This window comes from Anopheles nili, chromosome X, assembly GCF_943737925.1.
Source record: "Anopheles nili chromosome X, idAnoNiliSN_F5_01, whole genome shotgun sequence".
Lineage (NCBI taxonomy): Eukaryota > Metazoa > Arthropoda > Insecta > Diptera > Culicidae > Anopheles > Anopheles nili.
In genome coordinates, this window is record NC_071293.1 from 15,823,263 (window position 1) to 15,835,567 (window position 12,305).

Sequence of the window (12,305 nt, forward strand, 5' to 3'; positions counted from 1 at the left end):
CACTTTTAAGTAACACGTGTCATTATCGTCAAGCAGCCCAAGAAGTATACTGGCTTCTTTACCTCAAAGTACGAAAACAATTTTAATTCGTCAAACAGCTATAAAATCATACGTTTCATAGTCTTAAATCGAACTTAGTTTTCGAAAATCAGTCTAGGCCGTGTCATAAAGTTTACCCAGGCAGTCAATACTGTTCTGAAAAGTCAACAGGCAGTTAATTTTTGCTTAAAAGTCCCAGGCCGATCAATATATGGGTAATTCTAGTTTATATCTTGCTAAATTAGAAATTCAGCCGAGTTGCCAGTTTGCCCTTGCTTGTATAAATATCATTCTGGTATGGGATTTATGGTAAAAAAGTTAATATATGCGGCCTCCTTCCATCTTTTGACAGGACCCTGAAAATAGGAGCGCTGTCATATATACGTCACCCATGGTTGGGCATATGTATAGACAAAAGAGATTAGTGCAAGGGTGTGTTGTTTACTTATATTAAACAACAAAACGAGATTTTTCCACGGTGTAATTTTGCGATTTCACTCTGCTATCTGTTTTTATTTCTCTTTCACTCATCAGCGTTCAAGACCACTGTCATTCTACTTTTCGCTACCTTTGTCATCCACAACCGAGAAAAATTCATCGTCAAAGCTATCGTTTAACTCTTTGCTCTCGCTTCCACTAACTGCCTTTTCTCTACTTCACCAAGAAATTAGTTTACTCTTCTCCTACTCAAGTTGATTGCCACGTGGTTTTTCGGCTTGCGGCTAGAACAAAACTCGGCATGCTTTCGAGACGAAAATAAAGCCGGAATACAGACGTTCTAGGCGATAAAGCTCCTGTCACTTAGGAGCTTTGTAAGAAAATAATTACCAAAATAAAAGAGCTTATTACGCGAATAAAAATAAAAGAGCTTATTAAAAATACGCGAGTTCATTTCTCCAGTGACAAGTGACCTCTCAAGCGGATCGGACTACTGACACTATAACGCGTGCTGTGATAGGAGAAAAATAAAACAACCAACAAGACAAGCAAATTTCCACAGACGGAACTTTACAGGGCAAAACACATAAAAAAAGGAGACAAAAGTCCTACTAAAACGGGTGCACGATGGGGGTCGAGGACCCCGGTGGAGGGATGGCCTATGGCTTGTATTACGAGCCACTGGGCCACAGCCCAACCAGAAACAAATAAAAAAGACGCTTGAAGGGAGAGAGAATCCCAATAAGTGAATTTTTTGCAGAAGAATAACCATAAAGGTTTCTGGAAAGCTTAAATGCCGAAAAACCAATCAAAATGGCAAACCCATTTGCGATCCAAAAGGCAATTGTACTAGCCATAGGCGACCAACCGAAAAAAGCGACTTTACTGAAAGATCAAATGACTCAGAAACAAAAGACAGGCCGAAAAATTAAAAAAAATTGACTTGAAAAACATAAATGGAATGGAGGTCAAGGTTTATAGACATGAAACGCTTAATTCCTCAAAAGGAGTGATACGGTGTGACGCCATTCCGTTTACCTCGAAGGAAGACATAATAGCAGGGTTAAAGGACCGACACGTGTCTGACGTCGAGGTTATGAAAAGAAGAGACAAAGACGGAAATTGGGTAAACACCCGTACGGCGATACTTACGTTCGATACCATCAACACGCCGCACAAGGTGAACTTTGGTTTCTATTATGACCTTAAAGTAGAGCTCTACGTACCGAAGTCGCTAAGATGTATGATATGTCTCAAACTGGGGCATACCAAAAAAAATTGCAGAGGGACCAAAAAATGTGCCAACTGTGCGAATGAGTTCCATGATAATTGCGTAGCGGATCCTTTATGCCTGGAGTGTGGAGGGGCTCACAGTACTCTAGACAGAAACTGCCCTATTTTCTTAGATGAGATGGAAATTAGAAAAATCCAAACCATTGAAAGAATCATTTTAAGAGAGGCTCGTGAAAAAAGGAGAGCTCAGGCCCCCATGGTCCCTAGATGCTATATAAAGAAATCGTTCGCTGAAACCTTACAAAACAGAATATCACAAATACAACAAAACCCATTAAACAACACTAAAAAAAAAAACAAACACTCCGCAAGAAAAAATCATAAACCAAAAAAATATGCACACTGAACAACCCATTGAAAAGACTCTAACAAACAAAGAAACGCCGAATGGAAAAGCAAAAAACCTAAACACAAAACAAATAGAAGGACCAATTTTATCAGAATTAGAAATCCCGTCATTTAATAACGAAGAAGTGATCCCGTACGACGATCATCTGATATCGCCTACGATTGATCATGTACCACACTAAGAAACCGCACGCATACACAAACTTACCATGTATTACAGTAACAAAAAACCATACAAGCAAAATAGCAACACGCAATCGAATAGCGATAAAGTGAGCACTAACAAATTTAAAATCCTCCAAAACAATATTCAAGGCTTGAACAACAACATTGATGAACTAAAAAGAATAACTGTGCAGACAGACGTTAATGCAATATGCCTACAGGAAACCTGGATAAAACCTACCACCACTCCACACCCAGCATTGAAAAACTACAACAGTATTTCACAATGCAGACAAGATGGATATGGAGGTAGTTCCATCTTCATTAAAAAAAGTACCGATACGAACAACTTAATATCTCACTAAACAATAAACACATACAAGTCACCGGCATCAAAGTAGCCAAGCCAAGTGTAAACATTATATCGCTATACGTAAAACCCACTACTCCCACCAAAAGATTTGAAAATATGGTATAAAAAATATTAAGCCTCACAAACCATCAGAAATCCACGATCATTACGGGGGACTTCAACGCCCACCATGAGGCATGGGGAAATCACTTCGCAGATGCACGGGGCAACACCTTGCTAAAACTGATCAACAACTCGAACATGATCATTCTGAATAACAAAGAAATAACATACATAAACGCAGACACCAAAAAAAAATACTGCCATAGACCTAACCATAATACCCAGTAGCAAAGTGTTAGACACAATTAGAGAAGTTACAGACCTCCACATTGGAAATAGTGGGCACAAAGTCATAATGACAAGCATCAATTCGCTATCCACCGCAAACTCATGAGTAGTAGTTAACAAAATACGCGCCGAAAAACAGCTAGCCTCGTTAAACTGCGACAAGAACATTGATGCAATTACGAAAGAAATCCAAAGCATCTACCGCAAAAATAGTCACGTCACAACCCACATCCTCAAAAGCTGGTGGACAGTGGAACTTCAACAAGCTTGGGAATAAAAATCCAGGACCAGCTTCAACAGAAACTGCACACTTAACACCCACATGGAATTTCTAAAAGACCTAGCGAAATTTAGATACATTAAAAAAAAGAAAAAGGTTTGAAGCTTGGCTAGAAACTATCGACGCAGACGCATCTACAGCTCAACTATTGAATATCATAAGAAAATGCCATGGTAAAAACTACTCTGTCCCAAAGAATAACATCGTGCACAACAATAATCAAACAGCAAAACTATTCCTGAAAACAAACTTTCCTTCGCCTCAGAAACGTAATCATATAGTTAAGGATATCTTTATATCGGATAAAGAAATCCTAAATGCTGAGAAATGGCACAGCATCCTAAGTACAAAGAAAAATACAGCACCAGGCGCAGAAAACATCTCCTATAAGGCACTAAGCCTCTTAGACCAAGAGCACACACAGGCCATTATACATGAAATTAAAGAAATGTACAGGATGGGTAAAGTCACTGGTAAGCTAAAAAGAATCAAAGTTGTTGCTATCCAAAAAATAGGCGAGGACCCAAAACAAGCAGAAAACAATAGACCAATCGCTCTGCTACCCACAATAACAAAAATAACTAATACGACAATTCTACACAACATCAACTATCAGATACAAAAATTCAATTTCATTCCGGATACCAGTTTTGGCTTTCGCAAGAACCGCTCAACCCAGACCATAATAGAGCTCATTACAACCACCGCTTCCACAAACAGACGGAACTCTCTACACACTGCTATAGTTTTTATTGACGTAAAAAATGCGTATAACAGTGTAGGTACCAAACAACTAATAGAAATACTGCGCCAATACATGATACCACCTGAGGATATCAGATGGATTGGCAGCTTCCTAACAAATAGATCCCTAGAGTTGAGTTCCGACAATTCTGTAATAAGAAAAAGAGTGTGTGATGCCCTTCCCCAAGGAGATGTATTATCCCCGACGCTGTTCAATCTATATACCGCAGGCTGTCATGCCATAAATAATAATAAAAAAAATTCTCCAATACGCGGATGACTTCGCAATCATAGAAACAGGAAAAAAATTAAGCATATCGAACGTGAGCTCCAGAATTCGGTTAATTGGCTAGAGAGTACACTGAAGTCACTGAACCTGACCATAAACACAGATAAATCAAAAGTTATGTGCCTCCACAAAGGAAACGGCACACTAAACATTTCCATTGGCAACAAGACCATAGAGCAAGTTAGAGCACACAAATTCTTGGGCATAACAATAGATTGCAGACTAAAATTCAAAAAGCATGCGGAAAATCTAAAGACCAAGACAGTAGGTAGACTTAATATCATGAAGACCTTATGCAGTGTTAGAAATCACATCAACCCTGAAAAGGCTATCCTAGCCCACAAAGCTATTGTAAGAGGCTGCCTGGAATATGGTAGCGGACTCTGTTTGAACTCAAACAATACACGACTAAATGCTCTACATACAACTCTAAACCAGTCCATAAGAAGGGTCACGGGATGCACGAGAAGCACTCCCATCAACAGCCTGTATGCTATAGCGGCTGAAATCCCATTCCACACCAGGTGCAGATTCCTTACTACAAAACAACTCGCAAAATCCATAGCCCATTCCAAGCCCAACAAGGCCTGTCTTATGAATTTACAAAACCAAAGACAAACAGGCACCCTAACCGCTCAGGAGAAAATCTTCATAGAGCACATAGAGCTATTCCAGCCGATCGACACAGTGGACTTCAATGAACAAGTACATTTTACTCTGCACCCTCAACATCAATACAAATATTCCGGGTCTAGCCAGAAAAAAGGAGGATCTCATCCTATCACAATTGAAACAACTAATATTACAGGCAATAGAAAGTTACTCATCAGTAACAAATATCTATACTGATGGGAGCATACATACAAATTAAAAACCCCAGTATCCATATGCACTACGGAACTATATGCGATAAAAGAGGCGCTAGAAATAGCAGATAAAGAAGGACTGAAGCATCCCACTGTACTCACGGACAGCAAATCAGCGTGCATAGTCTTAAAAAAAGCAACTAAGTAACTAGTAGTTGATGAACTCATTGGTGCTATCCTAAACAGCTGTGATAGAACTTATGCCCGAATCCAATGGATCCCGAGCCATGTAGGTGTAGAAGGGAATAAGTCGGCAGATAAATTTGCAAAAAAAGGTACTTCCTGTGAGACTAGCATTAACAATAAAATACGTTTAGCTTATGCTATCTGTGAGTTAAAAACCAAAGCGTATGCAGAGGCGGATAAATGGTATACAGACTTGTGTCTCACCAAAGGCAAAAAGTTCCAAAAACTTCAACCGCACCTAATGAAAAAAATGTGGCACACAAACTTAACCATTGATGCTAAGGACAAGAAAATATTAAACCGATTAATCTCCGGGCATGATCGCAGCAACTACTGGCTGCATAAAATAAAATTATCAGATTCCGGAACCTGTGATGCCTGCAATGTCACGGACACTGCAAGACACAAAGTGTTCTACTGTAAAAAACTGAAATTGGAAAGGAGAATTGACACCAATATAAATGAAAAATCCTTTGAATCCGCTTGGAAAAAGAGGGATAGCAAAAAGCTGAAATCTTTAACAAATTTTATAAGAGACAACAAAATCAAATTTTAAATCACCAACGTTAGTAACAACAGCAGCTAAAAGCAAGAACCAATGCACAGCTCCAAAGAAAGCAACACCAAACATAAACGTGCTTAGGAAATGGCAAAGTTAACTGACAGCAGCCTCAAATAAATTCCTCTCCTGCACAATAAAACATAAGTGAAAACAAAGATCGTGAAATAAGGACGTATGGCCTATAGCTGCCGGTCCATATTATAACTAGGAGGGAGGATTAGTCCTCTTAGCCACGGATTAATACAGGAGAGCCCAGGAAGCTGGAATCTTGTATCTTACCGTGGGCAAAACCTAGTAAAGAAGAAGAAGAAGAGTTCATTTCTCTGGCTAATGCAGATGCATTATTCGCTATTGTTGTGCACTCACTGGATAGCAAATGGATAGTTGTGCACAAATGGATAGCTCTTTCTTTTGCGGTACCGGTCTATTTTCTCTCTACCGCTTCTAGACACATTCGTTCTCATACGTTCGTTCTGTGTTTTCTTCTAGCGCTTGCTGTGAAATAAATGCAATGGTTAGATTAATACGTACTTACGATTTCGGTGAACAAGTCCTTGCAAAACCTGCTCGTCTTTAGCAGATATGTCATTAGCACCGTTTCTAACCATGTTTTAATGTACTGGTAACAGTCAAATTGTTATGCGTTATTTTATCTGAGATTCTGGATCTCGGAATAGGTACGCAGCAATACAATATTGTAAATTATTCCAGTATCCTCTCCATATAAACGTAAACAACGCCCTGAGCGACGCAGGCAGATAATCAATGGTTAAATGGATCCTTCCTTCCCAACATTCAACACATTTTCACATAATTTGCTCATGCGCCGTCATCTAAGCTGGAATCATGAAACATGTAACATCTGATTGATGCTTACAGATGCAGACATACAGATAGATCTGTCGCACGAAGACGGAATGGGTAAATCGCAAACGATTATCTGGGGTAGTACAACGATTAGCAGGATTTTATACCATATATGGACAGCGTAGAAGCAAAATTAGACAACATTCTATACTAAATATCTCACCAATCCGTTGCCACTTCGTTGACAAAAGAACCATTACGGCATTTGTGTTGAGATGCAATACAATTGAAGAGCTCATCCAAACAAATGCAACAAATGCCCCCGATTCGTCAGACATTGAGCTTTTTAAATAGTCCAGATAGTTGAAGTTTTCCTCGTGCTCATCCTCATATTAAAATGCTTTCATGAAATACTGATTGATTTTAGTAGCATATCTACTATCATCGTCAATAGACAAACGAATGGTTCTTTACCCTAACCGTTGCTGATATCTCTATCGGAAGTATCCTACACTGGTTTATGATGATATGGTTTATTGATGTAGGGCATGTCAAGTTGGAGTGTATGGATAATTTTATATATATACTCATTTAAAAACCTAGTGTGACGTTGTATTTTATGCAGAAATTGTGTATTTCCATGCTTGTATACTGTATTTCGAACATCATACGTGACATTCAGTAGAAAATATATCTGAATATTGAGATTTTCTTCATCACTCGACAGACCAAAAACCAGCTCACACAGCTGATCGTTCACAGAGGTCCCAGTGCGCGTTCAAATTAGAGATAGAATGAACGCCGTGCGACACTCAATAGCACCGGACGGTGAGTAAGCTCACGTTTTGGTGAAGTAGTGAAGAGGCAGTGAGTGAAGCGAGAGCAAAGAGTAAAACGATAGCTTTGATGATGAATTTTTGTCGGTTGTGGATGAGAAGGGTAGCGAGAGGTAGAGTGACAGTGGTCATGAAGGCTGATAAGTGACAGGGGAATATAAAACAGACAGCAGATAGAGTGAGATCGCAAAATTATACCCGAAAATTTCTCGTTGGCAACTCTGCATTATGCCGCAAATTGGTTTTTAAAACTCAAAATTGAAACTCGTTCAACAGGTTTCGAGCAATGCACGAAGGGGCAGCCCGGAACAAACCGCGGTCATAATTATTTTTATTCATAACTAAGCTACAATTTACAACAAAATAGATTCGAAAGAGCTTTTACAACAAAACTAAGCATTATTTGATGTTTTGGACATCCAGAGGGCGCCACTGTGCACAGTATTTCCTTGTTTCAGGTGCATTTTGTATCAATCCCTATAGGTGATAGCTTCTTTCTTTTTTGGTATTTAAATTGTATTTTTGTACTTAATATACAAATTCATTAAAGTAAAGGTGTGCATAGGTTATTATATCTAACTCAAGTTTATGTATTAGATAAATGCACAGCCACCTTAAAATTGGAATTGTCGTTGACCGCAAATATAAAACCAACATTGATTAAAATGTTAGTTTATAAGGAAGAAATAACCAATCAGAAGTTATTGAAAGCTTCACTCTTAGTAGCTACATTGCAAATTATTATGTTTTTACTCCGTGAAAAAATTTTTGATAGTAGAATAACATAATCTCATTTTATGTTTGCTAGAGGAAAAATCATTGCTTTCCTGAAACGTTCACCTTGCCAATATATCTGCTTCCTTCTTATGAAAATTTGATTACTACTAGTCAGTAGTCCTATTTCTTGTAGTTTGATTTATCCTTCTTGTGCTTAATGATATCTAGTGTCTGTAACAGCAGAGTAAATATATAATCAGTTGCAACAAAAAGGTAGTATCTTAGATCTGAAAGAGTTCCCAGATGGGTTACAAAACAGCAAGAATATCATATCAATCATATGAATTTATAGAGTAGTGTGAGCAATGGAATATGCAAAAAGTTATGTTGTTGGTTAAACATGAAATTGTACATTTACATTTCGTTAAACATTAAAGGATATGTTATTTAAAAAAGCAAAGAAAAATCATACTTTTCGTTCAAGTTAAAATTCTCTTTAAGTTGAATTTTTCTGCACCCTACTCTGAAGATCATAACCGTGGCGTAAATGTAAATGTCAATTTTTCAAAATATTCAATAGTAAGGTTGAAAAATACTTTTTATGAATTAAACAATTTACATTTCAGGCATTGATGCTTATAAAAGTTCAGTGCTACGTTGGTACGGCTCTTTCTCGTCAATAGTTTACAGTCATGTTCGCTATGTTTGGTACTACAGCGCGTATACGAAAATATTTCAAATCCATGTTTAACATATTTGCGGTTCGAAGTGGGTCCGGAGCGTTTCAACATTTCATTATCATATGTTAAAGTATGTTTTAGGAAAAAAATGGAAATAAACAATTTTAAACATTTTTGTTCTTCATTACCAAAGTTGAAAAACGTGATTTTTTTTAGTTTTTTATTTGGTTATAGCCCAAAAACATGTATTTAAATAAAACTTATATTTTTTGTGTTATTTTTATGCAAAAGTAGGCTAATTTACGTTACTAATGATATATAATTTACCTATTTTACACCTCAATGTACTACTAAAATAGTAAGTTGGATTGTAGATGCTGACTAGCTGTAATTTGAGCTTTTTGGCAAGCATTTCTGACTTTGGAGCTTTGTATTTTCGAAGATATAAATGCTAGAAGTCTACAATTTCGGAAATTTTTTTAGTTAACTATCTGACTTTCAATCGGCAATATCAGATTTAGCATAGGCGAATTTAAAAAAATGGGACTTTTGACCGCCCTTGGCCCTACGTGCAATGGTCCATTAAAAATAAAAAATGACCGCAAACCAAACTCTTGGAAAAATAGAATTATTGAATTTTGATTAGCATGATTATTCTTATTGCTGTTAAGAATAGACCAGTTTTCTTATACATAACATGGTTATGGTGTACGAAATGCCATGTGATCGTTTCCAAGTCATTTGTATTAGGATTATTAAAAAATGATTGACGAAATTTTATCAGATGAAACCTATTGGGAGATTTCAATGCAACACTTCTTCAAGAATATTACAACGAAGCTTTTTTACTCTATTTTATTCGGGTCGACATAGTTTAAGGAAACAATAAGGGGCATCTTTACAAATGCTCATTTATTTAAAAATTTTCTGTTTCTATTCGCCTTCTTTTCTATATGATTGATATATCAAAACCTATATTTTTTCGTTATTTTCTGCCATTGTAATTTCTTTACATATTCTTCGTTGCGTAAGATAATCCGATTCTTGCCAAAATCTCTCTTAATAAAATTTGGCCTGTTTCGCGTCATGGAAAAAGTAAAGCTATTGTTTATGCCTGTTGTTTTCCACACCCACCCATTCGAAAACTCCTTTAGAAGCTTTAATTTTTCTTGGTTCCGTCATATCAATACCTCTACATAGCGATAAGGAAAAGTAACACGGTGTTTCATCCTTAGCACGCACGACGTTCAAAATCTTTATTTATCATTCGCTGGCATTTGTTTCACCAATTATGCTGCCAGGAAACAATTTTTCTTATATCGTTATTTTTCACTTGTATTGCTGTCCCTGTCAAATCTCCGTTTCGAGTTCGTAACCATTAGGGTTGGTACAAACGGTACGGTACCGTACCGGGAACAGTGCTTCGCTCCATACAAATCGTACACATCGTTCTGTTCTGTCGGTACCCGTAATTTTGTTGGAACCGATAGAACCAAACACCGCTCATACAATTTGTTTGGAGCAAGGCACTGTTCCCGGCACGGCTCCGTGTTGTTTGCACCCATTCTTACCCTCTGTGACCTAAATTTCTTTTTCATCAACTAAAATTCCAACGCAACGCAACTCGACATAAAAGTAAAAATTAAATCTTACGGAATAAGTGCATAGCGTTATTATTATTTTTATGTTGAAGAATATTGTTCACATTTACATTTAAACGTATGTCGCGAGAGGATGAGTAGAATATTTTAGTGCAGTTTAGTGCCTAACCCTTTAGTGAAGACGGAAGAGGTGCATGAAACCAAGCTATATGTTTGCGTTTTGAATTTTTGATAATTTATTATCATTTCGAAAACTTCCATTCATTTGCCCTTCTCAATGTAAAACTCTCACGTTCAAAAGCATGAACCAAAACATTTGTATCGTTGAGCGAATTTCTAATATTCCAAGAAGTAAGGGTTGAACGGGCTATTTAATTCTCATTTCTATATTGAGCTAACAGATTCTTTGCTAATTTTGTATGAACTGTATTGAGGCGTATGGTATGCTCGACCAAATTTTTCAATACTCTAATAGGAAGAGTTTGAATGAGAACACTTGTTTTCTCTTCGCTAACGAAGCAGAAACAAGTCAAAAATTTTTGTAAGAAGGATCATCCTCACCTAAATTCAACCGAATCGAACTTTATTTCTATGCCCGAATTTTTTTGGTAATGCAAATTGTAGGTTCTTTGGTAGCCCTCATTTGTTTGAATCAATGTTTCAATGTGTTTCCAATTCAATGTTTCAATCGAATCGACAGCTATATGTATTTTACAATATGCTTTCTGTATTTGTTCAAAGGATGATGAGGAGAGAGGAGTGGGGGGACAACCATTTCATCTTCGCTGGTTAACTCGTACTCTCCTTGTTTCACAACTGCCATTTCTATACATATTCTTGGTTTCGTATAATAAACCCGTTTATGGCAAAAATTTTCTACCCAATTTTTGGCCTTCTTCGCGTCATAGAATAAGTAATACCCATGTTTTATGCCTGGTGTTTTTAAAATCCACTCCTCCGATAAACCTTTTGGATGGTCTTTCAATTTTCATGGATCCGCCATATCTATTTCTTTACGAAGCAATAAGGAAAAGTAACATGTTATACCATTCTTCTTCACGTTCTACGGGCTCTGATTCTTCACGTTCTACGTTTGTGATGATTTTTTTGCTTTCTTTACGTTCATTCGTACCTCTATTTACTCATAAATTTGATATTTAGGAATAATAGCTGTTCTAAATGTAAAAAAATTGTATTTTAAAATCAAGCGATTTTTGCAGAACTAAAAAATGAGTGACATGGACTATTGGAAAGTTTGCCGTCACCCACTTTTTGGGTAACGAGGCACTTAACACCTTGCGTGCCAAGCGTTTTTTAGGAAATTCCACAGAATGCCACGATTCAAGCGTTTTTCACTCCTATGTTACAGAAACGATTGCACCGGCTCTAATTCTTTACGACCTTCGTTTGTGATGAAACTTTGGCTTTCTTAATGTTCATTCATAATACTGTCTGTTAATAAATTTGATCTTTGAGCATAAAAGCACATCGAGAAATTCCGAAAAGCATGTAAACCTCAAGCATGATAAAAAAATATATATATATATATATATATATATATATATATATATATATATATATATACATATATATATATATATATATATATATATATATATATATATATATATATATATATATATATATATATATATATATATATATATATATATATATATGTATATAGATATATATATATATAGATATATATATATGTTTATATATATATATATATATATATATATATATAT